General features: G+C 40.1%; 2 protein-coding genes across 9 annotated transcripts in view; one reads left to right on the forward strand and one right to left on the reverse strand.

Annotated features, from left to right (window-relative positions):
* LOC148152056 (uncharacterized) overlaps positions 1 to 2,394 on the reverse strand; it is a 288,374-nt gene extending 285,980 nt beyond the window's left edge. For all 8 annotated transcript variants that reach the window (XR_015761359.1, XR_015761356.1, XM_088000345.1 and 5 more), the window contains exon 1: positions 2,073 to 2,394. The gene's annotated coding sequence lies outside the window, so the exon portion shown is untranslated. The remainder of the gene's footprint in view (positions 1 to 2,072) is intronic.
* A 752-nt stretch (positions 2,395 to 3,146) lies between these two features.
* fbxw7 (F-box and WD repeat domain containing 7) overlaps positions 3,147 to 25,445 on the forward strand; it is a 386,335-nt gene continuing 364,036 nt past the window's right edge. Inside the window, exon 1 of the mRNA XM_088000538.1 lies at positions 3,147 to 3,294. The gene's annotated coding sequence lies outside the window, so the exon portion shown is untranslated. The remainder of the gene's footprint in view (positions 3,295 to 25,445) is intronic.

Below are 25,445 nucleotides of genomic sequence, written 5' to 3' on the forward strand. Positions count from 1 at the left end.
CTCTGTTCCAGAGCATGGACACTCGGTCATTGACTCTGTTCAAGTCTAAGATTCATGGATTTTAAGTATAAAAAAGTCAAAGGATTTGGGAATGATGCGTGAAAATGGTGTTGAGGAGATCAGCAATGATCTCATTGAATCTTGTAGCGGGTTTGAAGGGCTCTGCTTATTGTTTTTATAAATCACGCGACACCACTTCATAGACTAACAGGTTTATTTGGAAGTTCAATTTTGTGTGGCCTAACTCCACTTTGATTCTCTGGCACAATGATAAATTTATGCAAACTCAGATAATCCAGAGTTACCAGTGTGGAATATCAACCACAGGCATCACTCTGTTGGATTAAAAAACCAAAATAAAAGGTGTTGCAAATCAGAAACAAAAACAGAAAATGCAGGAAAAAAACTCATCAGGTCTGGCAGCATCTGTGCAGAGAAATCAAAGTCGATATTTCAGATCTGATGACCGTTAGTCAGAACTGAAGGAAGGTGCACTCGACCCAAAATGTTAATGGATTTCTCTTTACAGATGCTGCCAGATCTGCTGAGCTTTTCCAGCAATTTCTGTTTTTGGTTCAATTGGATTTGTTTTTTTTCCTGGTGAGGATGGCTGACAGCTGTAACATAAACTAAATTTCATGTCAAATGAATCTCATTCATCGTGATACCACTGTAAGTTATTTCCACTTTTTCACGAAGCTTCTTTAATTAATGATTTGGAGGAGTTGGCATAGAGTGGAGTGTACAAAGGTAGAAATCACACAACACCAGGTTAAAGTTCAAAGTTTGTGCGAAGATTTGTAGCTCGGGTGCTCGTTGCTGTGGTTCTGTTCGCAGAGCTGGAAGTTTTTGTTGCAAATGTTTCGTCCCCTGGCTAGGCGACATCATCAGTGCTTGGGAGCCTCCTGCGAAGCGCTTCTTTGATGTTTCCTCCGGTGTTTATAGTGGTCTGTCCCTGCCGCTTCCGGTTGTCAGTTTCAGCTGTCCGCTGTAGTGGTTGGTATATTGGGTCCAGGTCGATGTGTTTGTTGATGGAGTTTGTGGATGAATGCCATGCCTCTAGGAATTCCCTGGCTGTTCTCTGTCTGGCTTGCCCTATGATAGTAGTGTTGTCCCAGTCGAATTCATGTTGCTTGTTGTCTGCGTGTGTGGCTACTAAGGATAGCCAGGGAATTCCTAGAGGCACGGCATTCATCCACAAACTCCATCAACAAACACATCGACCTGGACCCAATATACCAACCACTACAGCGGACAGCTGAAACTGACAACCGGAAGCGGCAGGGACAGACCACTATAAACACCGGAGGAAACATCAAAGAAGCGCTTCGCAGGAGGCTCCCAAGCACTGATGATGTCGCCTAGCCAGGGGACGAAACGTTTGCAACAAAAACTTCCAGCTCGGCGAATAGAACCACAGCAACCAGGTTAAAGTCCAGCAGGTTTATTTGGAAGCACTAGCTTTCGGAGCACTGCTTCTTCATCAGGTGGTTCTGGAGTATAAGATCGTAGGACACAGAATTTATAGCAAAGGTTTACAGTGTGACGCAACTGAAATCATATATTGAAAAAGACCTGGATTGTTTATTAAATCTGTCATAGTTTAGAATGTTAAAAATCACACAACACCAGGTTATAGTCCAACAGGTTTATTTGGAAGTACTAGCTTTCAGAGCTCCTTCATCAAATGGTTGTGGAGTATAAGATGGTAATGACCATGTTGGTTTCAGTTCTTTCATATGTAAATCCAAATCTTTATTTAACAGTCAACAAAGGACTCATATGAAAGATGTGAAACTAACATTGCCAATCTAACAGATGAGAGACTTAACAAACAATCAAGGTATTTTTCAATATATAATTTCAGTTACATCTCACTGAAAACGTTTGCTGTGAATTCCATGTTTTATGATCTTATTTTCCACAACCACCTGATGAAGGAGCAGCGCTCCGAAAGCTGGTGCTTCCAAATAAACCTGTTGGACTATAACCTGGTGTTGGGTGGTTTTTAACTTTGTCCACCCCAGTCCAACACCGGCTCCTCCAAGTGAACATAAAGTGAGCGTTCTTACCGTTAGCTTTAGGGGTCTGTCCCTCACACACAAATTTAAATCTCCTCCACTGTCTGAAATAACCTCTGCTGGGGACGAGGTGCCATTTCGGTCGAGGAGACCTGTTCACCCTTGGAGCCAAACATCCGAGATCTTCCCGTGTAACGGATGGATTTTTGTTGGCAGGGAAAGCGACGGGAACAGGAGCTCAATCCGATTTGCTTCTTTTTGTTTTGTGTGTGTGGATTACCGGGAGGTTTTGAACTTGACAGAAGCGGTAGCACCAACTCACGATGAGAGGTTCACTTTCTCCCCTCAGTGGAACTGGAGCGTCCCTCTGCCGCCTCCCCTCTGACGCAGATGGCCAGCGACTGCGCTGACGTCATCTCAGCGCGCCGCCCGTGTGGAGGAGGAGGAGGAGAGGGAGAGGGGGGCGGGGCTACCCCCCTCTACGCCACACCCCTCCCGCCACACCCCTCCCCCCCCCCTCGCGAGCTGAACTTCAGTGGAAGCGACCAGAAGGTGCAGAGCGTTCGGCTGTGCGCGCTCGCGTCGGATCTCGAGAGAGCCCGTCTGCCCGCGCGCGCACAGTCGGCAGGGCTCGGGGCAGCGCGCGCGCGCGGCGGCGGCGGCGGCAGAGGAGGGAGAGCTTTCCCCGCCCTCTCCCTCCCATCCCCAACCCCCTCCATCACAAACCATGGTGTGAGGACACTCAGCCAGCGTGAGAAAGAGAGGAGCGGGACAGAGGGAGGGAGAGAGGGAGTGAGTGTGGGGAGAGGGGGCACCGAGCGGGGAAAGTTTACAGACAGCCCGGGCTGTGTGTGTGTGTGTGTGTGAGGGAGGGAGGCCGCCCGCCCGCGGACAGCCGCCTCACAGGCTCTGCACTACAAAGAGGAGGCGAACTCTGCAAGTGTGAACCCCGGGGGAGAAGAGGGAGGAGGGAGGGGGGGGGCAATGATGGGTGGGACTGGTATCGCCCCTGATTAGAGAAGGGTAGGGGGGGGTGTCCGGGTGGGGAAACCCAGGCACTTTGTCAGACTGATGAGCACCCCGAGCCACCAGCTACCCGTCCGGGTGAGGTATTAGAATTGGCCGGGACACCCCCACCCCACCCCACCCCACCCCCCCTCTCCCTGCAAGGCCACCCAGTCCCTAATTTAATGGGGGTTGGTGAGGAGTCCCGGACCCCGTGTGAGAGCTGCACTTCATCTGGAATCAAAGCGTGCCTCATCTTCCCGCTCGGGTGAGTTACTCATTCTCACACATTGTGCTACTAGCTCCAGGAGGGTGAGAAGAGGGGAGTGCTGGAGGTGCTGCTGCTGCTGCTGCTGCTGGGGTAGACCACCACCGTGTGTGCCGGGGTGGAAAGGAGCGAGATCAATAATTCATGAACACCAAAAGGAAAAGCCGCGCATAAATCCTGCACCCTGTCCTTCTCCATTCATGGGCTTCAGTAACTCACGATCCTGCTGGGAGTAAATCTACCTGATTGTCAAGTTCAGATAACGAAGTCAATTGAGGACTTCAGTGAAAAAAATACTTTATCCAAACGTCTGCATCCCGTTAAGAAAGTTATAATCACCCATCTCTTGTTTCAATTCGTTTCTATAGCTTTCAATCTCTATATCTTCCAGTGTGAGCACGGTCTGCAGTATTTGCAAGCAGCAATGCAAAGTGAAATTTCCAATGTAACCTAGAATTTGATGCCCAAATGATCCAAGATTACAACTGATTTCTTTTATATTGAAACATCTTTAAACGTGCTCTTTGAATTAACTTCACATGATCATGTAGGTTTACTTCTAATGGTATTACAGTTACCATCCCACAATTCATACAAATGGGTAGAAGTTCTGTGTTATTTGGACCTATGGCTAAATTTGATACTTCCTGTCAGTTAATGTCTTAAAGTTCAATGTTGTTTGCATTGAATACTGAAGGCTGTGGGATGATCGTTTTGTGGTTTCATATATTGCTTTTGGTGTGCATTTTTCCCTGTACCAAATCTTAACTTTTTCTATTTCATGCATTGTGCAAAGTGGTTTTCACAGGCAATGTATGAATTAGATTTTTACCTATGCAAAGTGCGTTTATCAATTTTGTTTGTGGTCTGAATCTTTATTTTAACCTGAACTGTTTTCAACGCATTTCTTTTAGTCATTAGGAAAATGCTTCTGTTCAGTATTTGGTTTTCTACTGTCTATTAAAAAAGTTACACATGCATTCAGGCATGCATGTGAAAGCACAGCTATGCATTGTCTGTTTTCACTATCTCCATATGTACTTGTCATGTAGGTACACTCATTGTAATGGTTAAGAAATCTAAGATCTATGACTTCAGAAACAAGGTTGCTGTTGAGCAGCTAATTCAATTTCCAAATGGATAAAATTATAAATTTCACATTTAGTTGATCAGTGAGAATTTTTGTTCACCAGAATCCTTTTTTTTTCATTGTAAAAGCAGAATGCTTACATATTGTGACTGTTAATTCAGTGATACCCATAAAATGACCTGGGTGCCTGGGTTCAAAACCTGCCATGACGGATGGTCAAATTCGAATTCAATGAATAAAATCCGGAATTAAGAGTATAATGATAACCATGTTGTCAATTGTTGGAAAAACTGATCTGGTTCACTAACAGCCTTTCTAGGGAAAGAAACTGCTGTCTTTACCTAGTCTGGCTTATATGTGACTTCAGAGCCACAGGACTGTGGTTGACATTCAACTGTCCTCTGGACAATTAAGGATGGGCAATAAAAGCTAGCCTAACTAGTAATCCCCTCATTCTGTGAATGAATAAAAAAAACGTTTTCATGCGCTTGTTACCTCTCTAGTCTTGACTAACCCAATGCATAGCTCGATCACTGCTCATTCTCAAATTATCTGGGTTCTGAAGTCTGATCAGCTTAGGTTGGATTACTTAGTGTGGAAACAGGCTCTTCAGCCCAACAAGCCCACACTGACCCTTCGACGAGCGACCCACCCAGACCCATTCCCCTACATTTACCCCTTCACCTAACACTATGGGCAATTTAACATGGTCAATTCACCTAACCTGCACATTTTTGGACTATGGGAGGAAACTGGAGCACCCGGAGGAAACCCACGCAGACACTGGGAGAATGTGCAAACTCGGATGTGGAAATTGAATCTAGGTCTCTGGCGCTGTGAGGCAGCAGCGCCAACGACTGTGCTGCCAAGTCATCCAAAACTCTGCTTCCTGTGCCCTTTCTCTCATCACATCCCATTTGTTCATCACACCTGTGTTTGCATTTGGTCAAACAATGCCTCAATTTTAAAAATTCTCATCCTCCTCTTTGAATTCCTCCACAATTTTGATCTCATTTTTCATGATTTTTAATTACTTAATTGTTGGCCAATTATTTTTCAACTGCACAGGTCTAACCTCGAATTTTCTTCCTATACTTCTGTGTCTCTATCTTGCTATACTTGTTTAGTGACCCTGCTTAAACCTTGTTTTTTGTTTGACTCTGCAATATCTCTTTCTGACTTGATGTCAAATTTTGCTTTACAACTTTCCTGTGTTGCTCCTTGTGTTTTATTTCATTAAAACACTATGTAAATGAGTTGTTTGTGGTGCAAAGCTGGAGCATTGTGCTAAAGTAATGTCAAGCATTTATTTGATTAGGAATGCTTCTACTGTTAAACTGAGGTTGTTTGTTTTAAGTTCAAACGTCTTCTCTATTAGTTTGCTTAAATTCCAAAGAGGACAGGATAATGTGGCAACAAAAGAAACAGTGACCTGAATATGGCTTTCAGTATGTCAAATATATCCTACCCTATATTGAGTTTGTGGCCAATCTGTGTTTTAACATTCACTTATCCACCTTGGTTTTGTATCCTTAATTTCTTTGCCTAACGGAAATCTAAAATCATTTGGCCTGGGCTTAATTTCTTATGGGGGGGGGTAGAGGTTCAGATTATCTGAAGCAGTGTTTCCTTGAAATCACTGTTGCCTTTGTTCTGTACTTCCTGTAATTGAGAGAGCTTCTATTTACACTTTCAAATCCTTTAATTAATTTAAGCATCTCAATAAGATCACCCCTTAATCTTGTATCCTTAAGAGGGTACAAGTCTAATTGATTATATACAACCTACCTTCAAATTTAACCATTTTAGTTCTAGTGGTGTTTTGTTGAATTTGTGCTTTTCCTCAATGTCTGAGACAAAAAAATCTGCAGATGCTGGAAGCCGAAGTAGGCAAGCTAGAGGATGGAAGAATACAGCTAGCCAGACAGTGTTAGAAGGTGGAGAAGTTGATGTGTCTGGTATAACCCTTCTTCAGGAATGAAGGCAGGGGTCAGGGGACCTGCAGATGACGGTGAGGGGGACGGTTTTGGGTGGGGAGAGGGGCGGAATGGTGAGTTAGTGATAGTTGAACCCAGGTGGTTGGTACAGCCTGTTTGGTTGATGGGAGGTATGATTCCGATAGGTAGCTGGAAGGAACGATTGGTAGGTGGAACGGCAGGGAAGAGGTAGGGCTAGAAAGTGAGTTGGGATTGGAAAAAGGTTATTTGAAATTGGAGAACTCAGTGTTGAGTCCTCCGGGCTGTTGGCTGCCCAGGCAGAAGATAAGGTCATGTTCCTCCAATTTGCGGTCTGATTCACTGTGGCAATGGAGAAGGCAAGGATGGGCATGTGGGAGAGGGAGTGGGAAGGGGAATTGCTATTCCTATCCAGTTTACTTACCCTAAGAGTCAGTAGCATAGTTAACCATTGAAGCTATCCATATTGTGAATAATGTAATTTCTAGTTCTTGTTCAATCAATCTTGTGCAAGAAAAGGTTTGACTATAACATTGGCTTTATTCTGCTACTGATTTGTTTTAGCACTGTGCTTTGATTTCTGTTGCAAAATAGTAGTTTGTGGTTAAAATTCCTGTTGTGGTTCTGTTCGCCGAGCTGGAAATTTTTGTTGCAAACGTTTCGTCCCCTGTCTAGGTGACATCCTCAGTGCTTGGGAGCCTCCTGTGAAGCGCTTCTGTGGTGTTTCCTCCGGCATTTATAGTGGCCTGTCCCTGCCGCTTCCGCTTGTCAGTTTCAGCTGTCTGCTGTAGTGGCTGGTATATTGGGTCCAGGTCGATGTGTTTGTTGATGGAGTTTGTGGATGAGTGCCATGCTTCTAGGAATTCCCTGGCTGTTCTTTGTTTGGCTTGCCCTATAATGGTAGTGTTGTCCCAGTCGAATTCATGTTGCTTGTCGTCTGCATGTGTGGCTACTAAGGATAGCTGGTCGTGGCGTTTCGTGGCTAGTTGATATTCATGGATGCGGATCGTTAGCTGTCTTCCTGTTTGTCCTATATAGTGTTTTGTGCAGCCCTTGCATGGGATTTTGTACACTACATTAGTTTTGCTCATGCTGGGTATTGGGTCCTTCGTTCTGGTGAGTTGTTGTCTGAGGGTGGCTGTTGGTTTGTGTGCTGTTATTAGTCCTAGTGGTCGCAGTAGTCTGGCTGTCAGTTCTGAAATGCTCCTGATGTATGGTAGTGTGGCTAGTCCTTTGGGTTGTGGCATGTCCTCATTCCGTTGTCTAACGATCCGCATCCATGAACATCAACTAGCCACGAAACGACACGACCAGCTATCCTTAGTAGCCACACACGCAGACGACAAGCAACATGAATTCGACTGGGACAACACTACCATTATAGGGCAAGCCAAACAAAGAACAGCCAGGGAATTCCTAGAAGCATGGCACTCATCCACAAACTCCATCAACAAACACATCGACCTGGACCCAATATACCGGCCACTACAGCGGACAGCTGAAACTGACAACTGGAAGCGGCAGGGACAGGCCACTATAAATGCCGGAGGAAACACCACAGAAGCACTTCACAGGAGGCTCCCAAGCACTGAGGATGTCACCTAGACAGGGACGAAACGTTTGCAACAAAAATTTTCAGCTCGGCGAACAGAACCACAACAATGAGCACCCGAGCTACAAATCTTCACCCAAACTTTAAAATTCCTGATAGATGGTTGAATTTTTTTCATGTAGTTGATGGAATCCAGGCTTATTTGTTAACTGTATCTAGCAACATAATTCTTATGCCAATCTGAGCTTAAACCAATTATTTGAATGCAGAGAATTGCAAAGTCATCTTTAGAATATACTAAAGTTTACATTATGTTGAAATCCGTACTTCATAATTAAATTGAACATGGATACTAGCAATAGAGTGGGAATTTGGGAAATTAATCACAACTTAAAATTATTCTGTGAAATTTATTTCTGTTTGATTTTTGTATTTTTACACTGCCACCAGTTGTAATATTATAGTTCATTGTATGCTGATTAGTTGGAACTTTGAACTTTCTAACAGCTTTTTTGTTTTGCATGTTAAATCAACCTTAGCTCAAATTTAATATTTGAGGAGTGTGCATAGCTCTTTTCTCTGAAATCATAAAGCCAGGTCATACAAATGTGCCTAGGGTGGCTGAAGGACACCTTTTAGTACTTTGCAAATGGGTTTAGGTACTGCAGTGGAATTATACCCATGCAGTATCAGATTTATATTATGAGAATCAGCCTGCACCAGGATTTTGTCGGGGTTCTTTCAGTGGCATTTGTGGCATTGGTGAAAAGAGAAAATGCTCAACCTGGTGTACAATGAATTCTGAAGTAATCACAGGTTCTCCGAAATAATGTTTAGTTGAACTGGTACTAATCAAGAGTACATTATGCTCTTTGAAGTTATTTATGAAATGCCACCAAGTTTGACTTGGTGGCCATCTTGTGTGAGGTAGCCCATTTAGATTTGCTAACTAAATGTACCACTTCAAAGAATTTTCAGGAGGACCAAGAATTAAAAGTCTGGGTTCCTATTTTCTGTGATTTATAATATAAATATGTACAATACAATATCATGTTTTTTTTGTCACCTTGAAGAGAGGAATGTTTGTTCAATGACTTTTCTTGTGTGCCTAAAAGGTGTTTGTCTTGAGAAATCCTTATTCTGGTTTCAGATGTTTTTGTGTACTTTTTGTGCATCTTCCATTACAGACAGAAGTCCTATCATATGCCAGTCTCTGACTTTAGAAATACAGTGTATTCTATAACAGCCTGCATATATTTAGAACTTATACTTTGCAAAAACAAAAATCTCTGCTTTTTTTTAAACTTAAAAGAACAGTGGTGGACAGGAGAATTAGTAAAGATTGGACAAAGAAGAGGTTTTAAATGTTTAAAATTGAAACAACTAGAGAAATTTGTGAAAAATGGTAATGGTGTTGAATAGAGATGAGAAAGCAGATTGGAGAAATGTTGATGGATGGGAGGTTGAGAGCCTGCATTTGAGTAAATTTGCCAGACCTTGGGGAAGGGTGGGTTTGTTTGAGGGTGTGGGTGGGGGTACTCTGGAAAGATAGTTGGTGAAGGAGAGTTGAGAACGTGGTTCAAAACTTGAGATGTCATTTGATACAACAATATTAGACACTACAAAATTGATTTCAGGACCTTATTGTTGCATAAGAGTGATACATTTGGTTTCTGTGTTGAGATACTTGTGCTGGAAAGCTTTGTGATGTATTTGTACTGAAACCCAAAATGTAGTTTTTTATTTATGCACCTGTTCAGATGTCATTGCACACCTTTGGAACAGATGGGACTTGAGCCAAAAATATACTACTGAGTATTTCATGGTCACCAATGCTGAGCCTAAAAATGAAAGTGATCCTGCACAATAGACTAGCTTACTGTTCATAGCTTGCTCCTTTTACAGAGCTGGATTTAATAATGTTTGACAGAGAGTAGAAGTGAAATGTGATTAGCTCAGCAGTTTTTGTCAACTAACCTCTTGCAAGACTAAGCTTGAGAATGGTGAAACCAGTCTAAATGTGCTATCCCTAAAAGTGCCAAAGGTAATTTCTCAAACAATATTTGAAGGAAGGTGAAGGTAATTTGTCTAAGTGTGCTGGAGTGATAAAAGTAAATTGTTATATACCACTTCCAAAATACTTATTAGTGAATTCTGTTGGAGTATATAATAAAGCTTGAGCTATATTGCCACTTTGACTTCTCCTTATCAGCTTATTTTAAGTCCTAACTTAAATGTTTTGCTCACCTCCTCACTTTAGTATTGCCGTTTGTCTGAAGCTAAGCCTCAGTCTTATTTTAGGCGAAAGTGAGGACTGATAAAGGACTTTTGCCAGAAGCGTCGATTCTCCTGCTCCTCGGATGCTGCCTGACCTGCTGTGCTTTTCCAGCACCACACTCTCGACTCAATCTTATACTGGCCCATCAGAGTAGGAGAGGCGGTTTCCTTCCATTTCATGTTAATTTGACAAAGTCCGTGCTAGAAAACTAAAGGCAAAGAACGTCTTCTGTTTGAATATTGAAGGTTTTTTGAATGACATTTTTGTACTTTTGTTTAGTGGCTTGCAATCTTTTTATTTCAGTGATCAAAAGTGGGTTTAGTACTGCTTTAGATTTCTTCATAGGAGTACCAACATGATGGATCTAAATTATCCTGCTTTTGCTTCTGGTTTTCACCTTTCATAGTATTTTAGGAGGATGTACGATTCAAATCCGTATTTATGCACCATCAATACTTAGGGTTTAGTCAGTCTTACCAATTTTTTTTCTGAACTTCTTTTCATTGGTGAATTTGGTTCTCACCCATGTGCATACTTCTAAATGATAACCATGCTCTGACACTTCCCTAACACAAATTAATATCGGAGTCTTAAAATTAACTGAAGATAGGCTAATTCAACTGTGTTGGTACATCACAGCCAACTCCAATCCAATTCATCAATGTCCACAACTGCACACTTTTTAGGAGGTGTTGCTATTTTTCGATCGGTGGTGAAATTTGTTTGGCTACTTTCCCTTCTTTCTCCAATTTAGGAGATCTGAAGACAATTGTTTTTTTTGACCATCAGCCAACTAAGCACATATTGGGAACCAAATTTGATGCTTTCCAGTCTTTATGACTGATTCATAAGCATCGAGAGAACCATTTTCTTTGGTTAAAGTAGCTGAGCTACTTTGAAAAAAGCTTCTGCTGTTGAACTTGAGTTAACTTCTTTCAAGCAAGGCAATGATCCATACTTGTCTCCTTTTCAGTTCTTTCCAAAAGTATCAATGGGCATTTAATAACTGTTTTTAGTTAGCTTTCTAATCCTGTCACGTTTGCAACTTTAGTGGATGGATTTCCATGAACATTACCTGTTTTTTTTATTGGTCAACTTATTTGAACGCTTCCAACAGCTGCATTAGTGATTTTTACCATCGTTATGGTGCACTTCGGATAGAAAGATGGAACCAGGAGTAAACCATTTAGTCCCTCAACGTGCTCCACCATTCAATATGACCATGGCTGATCATCCTACTCTGTACCCTGTTCCCACTTTTGTTCCATACCCTTTGATCCCTTTTAGTGCTAAGAACTATATCTCCTGCTTGAAAATGTAAAATGCTTTGGCCTCTATTTTATGTGGCAAAGAACTTCACAGGCTTACCACTGTTAGGGTGAAGAAATTTCTCCTTACCTCTGTTCCAAATTGTTTACCCAGTATCCTTTTAGACTGTGACCCCTGATTCTAAACACTGCTGGAAAAGCGCAGCAGGTCAGGCAGCATCCAAGGAGCAGGAGAATCGACGTTTCGGGCATGAGCCCTTCTTCAGGAGTCCCTGATTCTAGACCATCTGGTTATCAAGAACATCGTTCCTGCATCTATCTGGTTCTGGTTTAGTCCTTGTAGAACTTTTTTTCTAAACTTCAGTGGATATGGTCCTAACCAATCAAGTCAGTCTTTAGCTCTGCCATCCCAAGATTCAGTCTGGTAGATCTTCATTGCATTTCATCCATAACCAGCATATCCTTCCTCTGATAAGGAGACCAAAATTGCGCACACTACTCCAGATGTGATGCCCCTGCTCCTGTAGTCAAATCCTCTCGCTGTGAAGGCAAGCACACCATTTACCAACTTTTGTTGTTTGCTGCACCTCATACTTTCAGCGACTGGTATACAAGGACATCCTTATTGCACCCCTCCTTTCCCAGTCTATTATCATTCAGGTCATCTAAGTTCTTGCTTTTGATACCAAAGTGTATAACCTTATCCAGATTATACCTCACCTGCCTTACATTTGCTTACTCACTTAACTTGATCAAACCATGCTGAAGAACCTCTGCATCTCCCTCAGCTCATTTTCCCACCCAATTTTGTCATCTGCAGACTTTGAAAACCTATCATTTATAGGTTTTTCTGCTATAACACAACAGTTGTTCCTTTGCAACCTCACGCCTTAGAAAGTTGCGCTATTGAAAACCATTGCAGAAAATAGCGTTTTAAAGATCGTGAATAAAAAATCACTATACTTCAGCAAGAAATTTGCATTATCCAAACCAATCCGTCAATTGTGTTAAAGCTAATTCACGCTGATGAAACACATGTTATAGCAGAACGACCTGTAGTTCCCCCATCTGAAGTGAATAGCTGGGTTCCTAGTACCGATCATTGTGGTACCCCGCTGGTCTCTGGCTGCAACTCGGAAAATAACTTGTTTATTTCTACTCTACGTTTTCTGTCAACCAGCCAGTTTCTTCTCCATTTACCTTACCCTTCCCTCCAAAAAAAATCCTCATACTCTTTAACTTTGCATACTAATCTCTTACGTGGGACTTTATCAAAAGCCTTATGAAAGTCAAAATAAACTGCATTTACTGGTTCCCCTTGATCAACCCTATTAGTTTCATCCTCTCAATTCCAGTAGCTTTGTGAAGCACAATTTCCTTTTTGTAAATCTACGTTGATTCTGTTCAATCTTGTCACTGTTTGTTTTCCAAGTGTTAAGACTTTTATAATGGACTATAGCATTTTCCCTTCTATTGATGTCAGGCTAGCCAATCTATAATTCTGTTTTCTTCCTCCATTTTGTTAAGTAGTGGGGTTAAATTAACTACCCTGCATCCAAAAGAACTGCTTGAGTCCCTATTATCTTGAAAGATGACTACCAAACCATTTGCTCTCACTGGTGTCATTTCCTTAAGTACCCCAGGATGTAGATCGGCAGGCCCTGAGGATTTGAGCCTTTAATCCCATTAGTTTCCCCAACGCCATTTCCTAACTAATATTAGTTCCCTTCAATTCTTCATTTTGTCTAAACCATGTGTTTCCTAACATTTTTAGGATGTTATTTGTGAAGACAGATCCGAAATTTGTATTTCATTTGGTCTGCTATTTATTACAATTTCTGTTTTTGTATGTAAGGGACATTTGTCTTCACTAATATTTTTCTCCTGACATACCTATATAAGTTTGTACAATCAATTGTACATTCCCCGTTAGCTTACTCTTGTAATCAATTCTTCCTCTTCATCAATCCCTTTGTCCTTTTGAAATTTAAACTGATCCCAATGATCAGGTCTACTGTTCTCTTTTTTGGCTAGTTTGTCTGCCTCTTCCTTGGATCTGATATTATCCTTAATTTCCCTTCTTATCCATATTGGACAATCTTTCATTTTTTGTATTTTAGTGCAGAACAAGAATGACCAATTGTTGCAGTTCCTCTGGCACTCTATTTAAATGTTTGTTATTGCCTGATCACCATCATCCTTTTAAGTAATGCTCCCCAATTTATCATAGCCAGCTCATCGCAGTTTCCTCCAATTAGAATTTAGGACCTTGGTCTCTGAATCAGTCACACTATCTTAATGAAAAATTCTACCATATCATGGTCACCCTTTTCCAAGAGGCGTCGCTCAGCGAGATTGCCAGTTTTTCCTTTCTCGATGCACAATACCCAGTCTATGACAGCCTGTTCTCTAGTTGTTTTCTCAACGTTGATCCTGAAAGCCATCTCTCAACACATTCTAGGAATTCCAACTCTACAGTATTGTTACTAATTTTGTTTCCCAATCTGTATGTAAATTTGTCACCAATAATTGCAGCTGTACTTTTATTGCTAGTGGCTGTAATTCCCTGCCCGATGCCTTCTCCAGCATTATTGCTACAGTTTGGGAGTCTGCATACAATCCATAATATTGTTTTCTGCTCATTGACAGAATGGGCAATGTGGGTATAGATTTTATTTATGTAATCACAACTCATTGATTGTCGGGAGTTACCATGGACTCTGCCTTTCCTGTACTTTATTTTTCTGCTGTTGAGGGCTCATTAGAACCTGGCTTTGAACCTTGGGGGAATCCATCTATATTGTCTGGGTTTGGCTTCAGCTTCACACTTTGGTGAACAGCAGCCCAGAGTACATGTGTGTTTTTCCCACCCCAGGAGAGATGCAGAAAGATAGGGTATTACCTTGTGGGAGCAAATTACTGCAGATGCTGGGATCTGTACTGAAAACAAAAAATGCTGGTGATCATCACGTCAGGCAGCATCCCATGGAGAGAAAGCAAGGTGTTACCTTGTGGTTCTGTTCTTGTGCTCTTCATTAGCTTGGTTATTTTGAACTGATATCTCAAGTTGCCATTGCTCAGAATTGAGTTTTAAGTACGTTATTTATCCTGAACAGGGGAACAAAATTAAAAAAGAAAGCCTTTGCATTTCAAAGTAGCTCCTGAGAAGATTTCAAAGGTATAAAAAGACCCCTTTTTGTAATGTTCTTGAGGATTGTTATTAACGAAAAGAGCAGATAACACACTGCCATTGAAAGGTAGCGTTAGAAATTTCCTTGTGATAACCCTGTTTTTATTTTCTAGGATATGTTGATATAGCAGAGTTATAAATTTCCTGTTGAGTACCTTTTCAGCCTTAAGTATACTTCAATTGGAAGGTAACTCAAGCTACAAAGTCATCTTAAACGATGCAATAATAAAACTGCAAGCATTTTAGAAATGCACCATGTTTAATGAATTTAAATGTGCTATTTTGCAACATATTTGTATTTTCAATATAATATGCATTCAATATTCTGCATGTTCATGTGGGATAACTAGTGTGCAAACACTGAAATATAGAATTAGTTACATAGGCTATGTGTATTACTCTTTTCATACAGATTTTCTCCAATAGATGCAGTATGGGAATGCATTTTTTAAACATGGTGTTTTCAAGTGTTAAAACTAGCTTTGTGGTTTCTGATGGAAGTCATCTTTTGGCATATTCACATTGTAAATTTGGTTCTGTTTCATAGTTTCACTAAACATGTAAATAAATTGTTCTCAAATTGGATTCTCTTTTAGGACTCACTCCTTGTCACACTGGTCAGGCTTTGAATTCAGTTGGTGTGCATTTACTATGTAACTGTAAATATTGACACAAGCCATAGTATTTTTCATTGACTTTATAGCTTTGGTCTGGGTATAGTATTAAAAGGCAACTGGGGATCAAGGAGTAAGCTGTGAAAAGCTATTGAAAGTAACAATCCACTAAATGAGTGTCATTTATAAAAACAACTTGAAGCTTATTTGTGATGGAGAATTATTGAGAACTTGACTTTCTATAATCTAATCTTTATTTTTATTTGTATGGGTGGTTTTGTCAATCTGTATTTGGTGCCCTGAGAATTTGGAGACCCTTGTTCTTGAATATAATTGAGTTTGAAATAATGTTCTGTGGCTCATGTTGAATAGGTGTATCCTAGCTTCTTTAGCTCAACTATATTATCAGTGAATCTGATCCGTATGTAATAAGTAGGTTCTTGATCTATGGTGATTTCAGCTTAAGAACATGAGTTCAGCAATTGTCTTGAGGTGGAGAGGTCAAAATTGACTGAGGTTCCTATTCTTAGTCCTAATTCATAAAACCCAGCTAAAATTGCTTTTGAGAATGTTATTAGAAGCCTTTACCACATTTCTTAATGGCTGAGTAGTAACATGTAAGGCAAATGTTACTTTTAAAACTGCATTCCAAGAAATAGTTCATCCCATTTGAAGAAAAAGTAATTAGTTATGGCAAAAAAAAACAAATGTCTTGTGAGACTTAGTGGCATGGACAGAATTTGCACAATGTTTTCTGTAGGAGGATGCTCTATAAGAAGTGGAGGAGAAATCACTTGTTATAATGGAGCATTCCTATACTGGCAATAATGTGCAAAATTTTAAAGTCAATTTAACAGGCAGTACAACACTACATAATAAAACACAATTGCGGATGCTCGCAAACTGAAACGAAGGCAAATCGTTGGAGAAACTTAGCAGGTCTGGGCCTACCATATAATTGAGGAAAATAACACTTTTATGTTCACTGATTCCTTTTTTGAAGTTGTTTAGAATTGCAGATTGTGCAATTCGCATATAAAATCCAACTTCCATAGAGTCTTAGAATCCTTAGTGTGGAAGCAGGCCATATGGAGCATCGAATCCACACCAACCCTCCCTACAGCATCCTACCCAGACCTATCCTTCTACCCTACCCTTGTAACCCTGCATTTAGCTTGCCTAATACACCTAGCCTGCGCATTCCCGATCACTATGGGGGGCAATTTAGCATGGCCAATCCACGTAACCTGCGAGTCTTTGGACTGTGGGAGCACCAACTTTGAAAGCATTAGTGCAAAACATTTTATGGAAGCAAAATAAATTTGAAAACAGGTTATTGTGTGTTTACTGAAGAAAATTAGAGCTGTCTAGTAATATGTAAGTCTTTTTCTTTACTTTGTTCACCACCATGTTTATTTCACTCCAAAGCACACTCAGCCTATCTTTGTGTATAAATCATACTTGGAGAAAGAGTATAGAATCATAAAGTGAACTCATGGAAGAGATTGAAGTTGGAAAACAAAAATGTGCATGTAGGTACACAAACAGTAATGAACTAAATGAAGGGAAAGAAGAGAATGAGATTAAAACAATTGTGTTGTAGTATTTTGTAACTTTTTTTTGCCAGAAATCAGTATTCCCAAAGTGCTTGTTTTTTGTTTGGAGAGGACCTATAAATACAGAAATAAATTTGCAATATGATTTTTCATTTCAATGCATTGAATGCTTGCATTTAGATGCTTGTGTTCAGTTATCCAATAAGTTGATTTTGCAATGCAAATTTTTAATTTATGATTTATTAAATCAAAATTGTGAAACCATTCTTCTTCTCTTTAATTTGTCTTTAATTTTTGTGCTTTCACATAAATTTAAGTTAAATCCCACTTGTCTTATCATGTTGACTAAGACGCTAGTTTAATACATGTCTAACGGAACACTGACAGAAGTAGTGGAGAAGATGGAGGTGAGAAAATTCTATAGTCCAATTCGTCTTGCCTCATTAACAGCCATTCTTTTTAATGTGTGTGATATAAGTAAATGGTGATGTAAGTTGGGTTTGCTTATCATGGTTCTGCTTGCTTAATTTGACCTGTTTTGAAGAAATAAAAGAAAGAGAATGTGGGATTCTTTTATATTAACAGAAAACAAGACCATATTGTCATGGTCATCTTGGGAAGATTTGAGGCTGATGGTGTCCATTGGAACGGGAGATGATTCCAGTGGAAATTATTGTGATCTTACTTTCTTCTTGGTACTATGTCACTTTGGTGACCTATAGCACTTTTCAGATGGCCTAGCACAATTGTGTTTAACTTGAAGCCATAAATAGAAACTGAAGAACCTACATTGGCTAACTAAGCAAATGCTGTGTTGCGTTTTATACTCTGCATCTCTTTCAAGTTCAATATTTTATTTGCTTGCTAATCTCACGTGAAGTAGTTTATGGGATAGATTCTCACATGGTCATGATTTATACTAGATAATGGTGACATGGAAAGCTTCTGATTTCCCTTCTGATAATAAAGTCGATTTTTTTATTTCCATATTTTTGTATGGAATATTCTGTTAAATGCAATGTTTCCTCAGGCTGTCAAGTGATTTAATGATAGTTTGGTATATAAATGATCACTGCAAAATCTTTGACAAATTTACTATTGTAGTTCCTTGATGAATCATTAAATGAGTACAGTGATGCCAAGGAAGAGTTCCTGCCAATGCTGATCTTTCCCTATTTTGGAAAAGCCTCTCAAAATTTGCTAATTTTTAAATTTTTAAAATTATGTAGTGGAGAGTGTGAATGCTTGTGGATGTAGTGCCAATCAAGCAGGCTGCTTTCTCCTGGATGGTGTCAAACTTCGAGTGGTGTTGGGGCTGCACTCATGGAGGCAAATTGGGAGGTTTCCATCATACTCCTGACTTAACCTGTCTAACCATTTAGAAGGTATTCAGGAGTCAGGTGAGTTCTCACTGCAATATTCCTGGTCTTTTTCCTGCTCTTGTAGCCACTGCATTTATGTGGTGAATTCAGATGTGTTTCTGATCAATGATACATCCCAGGATGTTGCTCGTGGGGGATTCATTGATGATAACACCATTGAATGTCAAGGGGCAGTGATTTGATTCTTATTGGTGATGGTCATAGCCTGGTATTTGTGTGGTGTGGATGTTACTTGCCAACGGTCAGCTGAAGCCTAGATATTGTCCAGATCTTGTTGCATTTGGACACTGACTGCTTCAGTGTCTGAGGAGTTGCGAATCGTGCTGTACGTTGTGCAATTATCAGTGAACACCCTACTTCTGACTTTATGATGGAGGGGAAGGTCATTGATGAAGCAGCTGAAGATGGTTGGGCCTAGGACATTACACTGAGGAACTCCTTCAGAGATGTCTTGGAGCTGAGATGATTGACATCTAACAACTGCTACCATCTTCCTACATGTCAGGTATGACCCTAACTACCAGAGTTTTCCCCCTGATACCCATTGATTCCAGTTCTTTTCCATGCACTTGATTAAAGCTTTATTTTGAATATTTCTATTAAATCTCTGCTTAATCATCATTCTGCTCCAAAATCAGCTCTAATTGTTTAAAGTAACTGAAATTCCTTTCCATTTAAAGCATTCTAAAGAGTCACCTCAACATCCTGTTTAAGACAATTTTGTGTTTTTTAGTTTGGTACCCAGAATTGGATGGATTATTCTATCTGTAGGCTGACCAGTAATTTATAAGCATTTGATTAGTTTCTTGCTTTTGTACTCTGTGCTTATGAAAGTATCTGTTTTTTAACTCATTGTATAATAATGTTGTTTGGGAGGGGGGGGTGTGAGTTGACAGATGTACGTGGTTTTGGAAGTACAGAGAGGGCAAAACAAGATGGGAATGGAGGCGGGAGTGGAGGTCAAAAGAAGGAAGGGAAAGCTTGAGTGTTTGTAGTGATAAAAGAAATGGTTGCTTTCCAGTGGACAAGAAAGAAATAAGGGCAGAGTTGAATTATATGTATTGCAAATGTATGGAGTATCATGAATAAAATTGAAGAACTGGAAGCAGAAGTTGCTGTGGGGATATGACATGGTAGCATTGACAGAAATGTGGTTCAAGCCAGGACAGGGCTTGATACTTAACATTTCACATTATAAAGCTTTTAGTAGAAACAAGTAAAAGGAGAAGTGGGATAGTCGTCTTGGTCAGAGATAATATCATTGCCCTTGAACATGAAGCAGTCCTTGAATTAGAATCTATATGATTGGAAGTGAGAAGCAGGAAGGGTACAGTGATTTACAGACCTTCAAATAGTGGGAAGGAGGTGGAAGAGAGCATTTGTCACAGCTTAGGGAAATCTGCAGGACAAATAGCATTGCGATATTTGGTAATTTCAATTACTCTAGGATAGACGAGATAAAAGGTTAAGTGTGAGACACAGAAGAGGAGGACCTCCTGCAATTTGTGCAGGAGAACTTCCTGGCAAAGTGCATTTCCAGGGAGGGAACTGCATTGGATCTGATTCTAGGAAATGAGGGAGGCCTAGTGGAGAATATCAGTGAGGGCGCATTTGGAAAATAGTAATCATAATATTCAATCTTAAGTTGTCAATGGTTTAAGATCCCTGATTGGAAAAAGGGCAGATATTAGGGGTCTAAAAGTTGAACTGGAGTGCATTGGTTGGAAATGCATTTTGGTGGATAAAACAGTAGATGAAAAATGAGAGAATTTCAAAAGCAAGATGAATAGTGTGTAAAATTTGGTATGTACATGTTAGAAGTAAATCCAGGGTAACCAGTACTAGAATGCCCTTGACTAAGGATATTGATGAGAAAATGAAGAGAAAAGTTGTGATATATACTGGAATAATAATAGCAAGAGAAATCAGGAAGAGTATCTCAAATGCATGAGCAAGGCTAAGGATGGAATAAGGAAGTCTAAGAGGAAGCATGAGAAAAGGATGACAGATTGCACTAAAATAAATAGTGAAATGTTTATCAAACATATTAATAAGAGTAGTGAAGGATAGAATGGGGCCCAGTAGGAACAAGCCAAATAAACTGCTCTGAATCCAGTGGTATGGCAGAGTACTAAATGAGTACTTGGCTTCTGTCTATAGCAAATTAGAAATGTGATAATACTTAGTTGAAAATGTGGGTGTTGAGTGACTGACTGAGCAGTATAGTGAAAGACTAATCTGTAGTGCTAAAAAGGCTGGCAGCGTTCCAGGTAGAGAAGTTGTCAGGCCCAGATAGGATGCGTTCTAGGTTCCTAAGAGGTAAGGCAGCAAATTGCGGAGCTGTTGACAGATGTTTTTCCAGAGTACAGGATTAGTTCCATGGGAATTGGATGATTGTAAATGTGAAATAGTTGCTTAATGAAGGAGCTGAAAATGTGTTGCTGGAAAAACGCAGCAGGTCAGGCAGCATCCAAAGAGCAGGAGAATCGACGTTTCGGGCATAAGCCCTTCTTCAGCCCTGAAGAAGGGCTTATTCCCGAAACGTGGATTCTCCTGCTCCTTGGATGCTGCCTGACCTGCTGCGCTTTTCCAGCAACACATTTTCAGCTCTGTTCTCCAGCATCTGCAGTCCTCACTTTCTCCGCTTAATGAAGGAGCCAAGGATGACCCAGGGAATGGCAGACCAATCAGCTTGACATCATCAGTGGGATAATATGGAGACCATAATATGGAATAAGGTAGATTTACGCTGAGAAAAAGCATATTAGTACTAGATAGTCAGCGTGGCTTTGTCAAGATCACGTCATTTCTGACAAGTTTGAGTTCTTTGACTAGGTGACACGGGCAGTGGATGAGGATAGTGGTGTTGATATTGTATATTTGGACTTCCAGAAAGCATTTGATATGGTGCCACATGGCAGGTTGGTTAGCAAATTTGAAATGTTAGGGATTGATGGGATCTTGGCTTCATGGATTGGAAGTTGGCTCCAAGATACAAAACAGGGTATGCATAGATGGATATTTCTCAAGTTGGAGATGAGTTGAAAGGGGTATTTCCCAGGGATCAATGTTGGAACCTTTTTTGCTTTTTCTGATTTCTAGATAAGTGATTTGGACATGGGAGTTGAGGGCAAAATGTGTAAATTTGCAGATGACACTAAATTAGGAAGAATAGTGAATCGTAAGGATGGCACTGAGTGACTTCAGGGATATTGACAAGTTGGCCAAATGGACAGACAAAATTCAGTGCAGAGAAATGAGAATTCATTTTTGGTAGAACCAATATGGAGAGACAATATAGGCTCAATGATACAACTCTGAGGGAAATACAATAGCAAAGGGCCCTCTGGGTTCACATGCATGATTCTTTGAAGGTGACCAGGCAAGTTAAAATAGTTAGGAAGGCTTATACGATCCTTGGATTTATAAGTAGAGGCATTGAATATAAAACAAGGAAGTGATGCAACTCCTTTACAAATCATTGGTCCAACCATATTTGGAGTATTGTGTTCAATTATGGCATCCATATGGAAGAATGTTGCAGCTCTGAACAGAGTGCAATGAAAATTTATTAGCATGATACAAGGAAAGATTAAAGAAATTGGGCTTATTCTCCATGGAATGGAGAAGATTAAGAGGTGACCTTTATTGAGGTATTCAAAATTATGAACAGTTTTGACAGATTAAAGAAGGATGTTCTGTTTCCATTTATTGGTAACTGGGTGTTGCAATTTCAAAATTTTAGCAAAAGAGCTAGGAGTGAGATGACGAGAAACCTCTTTATTTAGTTGTTAGTATTTGGAAGGCGCACGTCGGAGAGTGGTGAAGATGATTCCATAAGGACATTTCAAAAATGAATTGGATGTATATTTGTAAGTGTTAAGTTTAGAAGGTGAAGGAGATAAGGTTGGAGAATGGGGCCAGCTGGGATTTAGCTCTTTCGTGAGTTGGTACAAAGTTCTACGATAACCCATCCTGCCGATGTTGAAGATTTGAGAAATCTCTATGCTTTACATGACCATGAAGTTTATACCATTTAGTTGGAACTACTCTTCTTTCTTCCTTTTAAATTGACCAGATTGTGCACGAAATTTCATCAGAAATTAATCACTCCATTTAATATTATTACAACCTCTGGAGGTGGTGTGACTTGACCCCAGATCTTGTGACTTAGTGTTTGGGACACTTACTGCAGGACAGGAGCCCTTGCATGTACCTTGAGGTTTTTTTTCAATCAGCCTATTCCTAGATGTTATTACACACCCCTGGAGCATGTGGGGCTTGAACCCACATCTCCTGGCCTAGAGGTATGGACTCTAAATTGGACCACAAGTATGTCTTGCATTTACTTCAAGATTTTCTAATCAACCTTCTTAGTGATGTCATTACACACCACTGGAACAGCTGGGACCTAGTTTAGAGTTAGAGATACTACCAATGCACTACAAGTGCTTGTCAGTAATTCCTTGCATATTCACCAAGTCCAATTTCAGAATCACATTAAACATTGGGCACCATTGAACTTTGCAAGTGAGGGATAGTTAGTTGCCATCCATACCTTGTTGCTGAGTGGACATGGAATTTGATTTAATGGGACATACAATCTGCATGCTTGGCTTCAAACCGGCATTAAATTCATATACCACATTATTCCTTTGTGAGCTGTCAAAATGTCTTTCTAGCTTGATGGTAGTGAACACTACTCATTCGTACTGCATAATTGCTATGTGGGGCAGCTAGTTTCACATGTTGCTCAAACCTTTGAGATATCTTTTATGCTTAGGGGATAATTTGAGTTTTCCTGGTCACTTTTCAGGAACATGTGATTTTGCCTTTGGGCTTCCCATGAAATTGCATGGTTAAGACAGCAATTACCATACAGGATGGCTTTGTGCCCTATTTCAGCATCTAATTTGTCTGATGAACAAATCGCTCAGGCCCTATATTGTGTTGCCAGTGAAGCCAATCTTATTGTAAATGGAATTTCTACAGTACCAATGTGTATCCTGACCAGTGAAGGTTGGCGTATGGTAGACAATAATAGAGAACCTCACCTGAGTTCTCAAATATCATAACAAGGTAAGGGAACTCATTTGACTTGACTTCCATTTCAAATGTGAATTTGAGATGAGGATGGAGTCCATTAAGGTGTGGAAGCCAGTTTGCAGATTCAAATATCACAAATCTGTCATCAAATGAGAAATATGCAAGGGCTATAGCTTAAGTATCATTCCATCAAAGACACATTTCTAATTGAATCCAGCAGAGATTTGCGAGCATTGGGTCCAGTGGGGATCCCATAACAGTACTATCAACTTGAGGAAACATGGTGTTCTTAAAACTGAAGTCAAATATGAATTGTGGAGTTGATAAATTCAACAAATACTGATTTCCTGTAATGATGGTAGGACTAGATTAAAGGTAATGCTCTAGTACAAATGTCTTTGGCTTCTTTGAGTGGTACATTGGCAAATAGCCTAGCAACCACATTGACACTGCATTGCTATTGGTATGCAAGTCTTGTATGATCTTTGTAAATGTGAAGGAACCCCTTCACTTGTAAATAGACACCTTGCTAAAATCTGTTTGTAGCAATGTACCCAGTCATTTGGCCAATTTGTGACTGGTTCGGCAGTACAAAGAAGGAAGAGTGAAAGGGACATCAGTTGTGCGTCTTGGACAGTTCACTTTTTTAAATAGATGCTCGTTCATTTTACAGAGAAGAATGAAAAGCTTTGAAATGCCTTTTCAGCAAAACTCAAGCTATTTAAAACCATTAAAATCTCACTGGCCAGGTTTACCCACGTTTTCATTTAAATGTGTTTTCATGTTGTCACTCAAAATTAATCACTATCTTCTGTATTATAAGGGAGCAAGAAGTTGAGATAACAATGATGAGGTAATTCTATCGTATTCTCATCTATGGTGTTTAAGGATTGCTACAATACAAATATGCCAGTACAGTTGTAAATATTGTGTTAATTATTGCTCACTGTGTTGCCATACTTCCATTAGGGAATTCATGGTTCTTCCTTGTTTAATGGACGCCTCTTAATTATATTGAGTCAATGTTAGCAACTTGTAAATCTTGCTATCTAGCTTTACCTGCTTTGGTTTTTGTTTTTTTTTTCAAAACAAAATTACATGTCTCTAGTAAAAGAAGTAATTTGTGACTTTATATCTTTGCATGCACTTTTGATTCATGACTAGAGAGAACATTACAGGCAACCAACTCACTGAAATGGATATTGTGATACAGCTTATATCTAAGCAAGATTTGGAGATGCCGGTGTTGGACTGGGGTGTACAAAGTTAAAAATTACACAACACCAGGTTATAGTTCAACAGGTTTAATTGGAAGCACACTAGCTTTCTGAGTGTCGCTCCTTCGTCAGGTGATAGCCACTATCAACTGATGAAGGAGCGACACTCCGAAAGCTAGTGTGCTCCCAATTAAGCCTGTTGGACTATAATCTGGTATTGTGTGATTTTTAACTTTATATCTAAGCAATGTTTTGACTGTGACAAATGTAACATGTATCTAGGAGAAATGCAAGGATGACATACCTAGGTTCATGTTGAGATTTGTGGAATGGTTATGATGGTAGGTTATAAATGAGAAAAGGTGAGAAGGCTCGAGTAGAGCACAGAGAATGGTATAGACTGGTTGGATTTAATTCTGATCCTGTGTTGCACAATTTTTAAATGTACCTGCAAAAGTTTATAAATTTGCTGATGTGCTTTGTACATGGTACATACTGCTGCCACAATGCATTGGTGGAGTGGGAGTGGGATGGAGTGCCAATCAAGGTTGGGAGGGGGGTGGGGGGGGCTATTTAGTTCCAAATTGTTGAGTTTTTGTCACTATGGCACACTTGAGACAAGATATTCCATCCTACCTCTGACTTGTCTTTTAGATGGTGTGTGGGCTGTGAGGAGTCAGGTGATGAGTCACTTAATGTGAGTTACTAATCTAATCTAATCTAATCTCATCTTGGAGACACGGTTCAGATAATTTCCCATTTACGCTTTTTTTTCCCCAGTGCTTATCCATGCTTCATTCCTTCAATAGCTGCCCTGATGTCAAAAGCAATTACTCTTGCCTCCCCTCTAGAGATCCGTTCATACGCTGAAGGGAATCAGGATGTTCGTTCTAAACTGATGGTATTGCTTGACAAGGACACGGTTGGTCAGAGAGCATGCAGTTAATAGGTGAATCGGATTGATGTGAAGACTGGATAAGTACATGATTAGGAAATATTTGGA

This window comes from Chiloscyllium plagiosum, unplaced genomic scaffold, assembly GCF_037043375.1.
Source record: "Chiloscyllium plagiosum isolate Xiang-an unplaced genomic scaffold, Cpla_swu_hap1 HiC_scaffold_1, whole genome shotgun sequence".
Lineage (NCBI taxonomy): Eukaryota > Metazoa > Chordata > Chondrichthyes > Orectolobiformes > Hemiscylliidae > Chiloscyllium > Chiloscyllium plagiosum.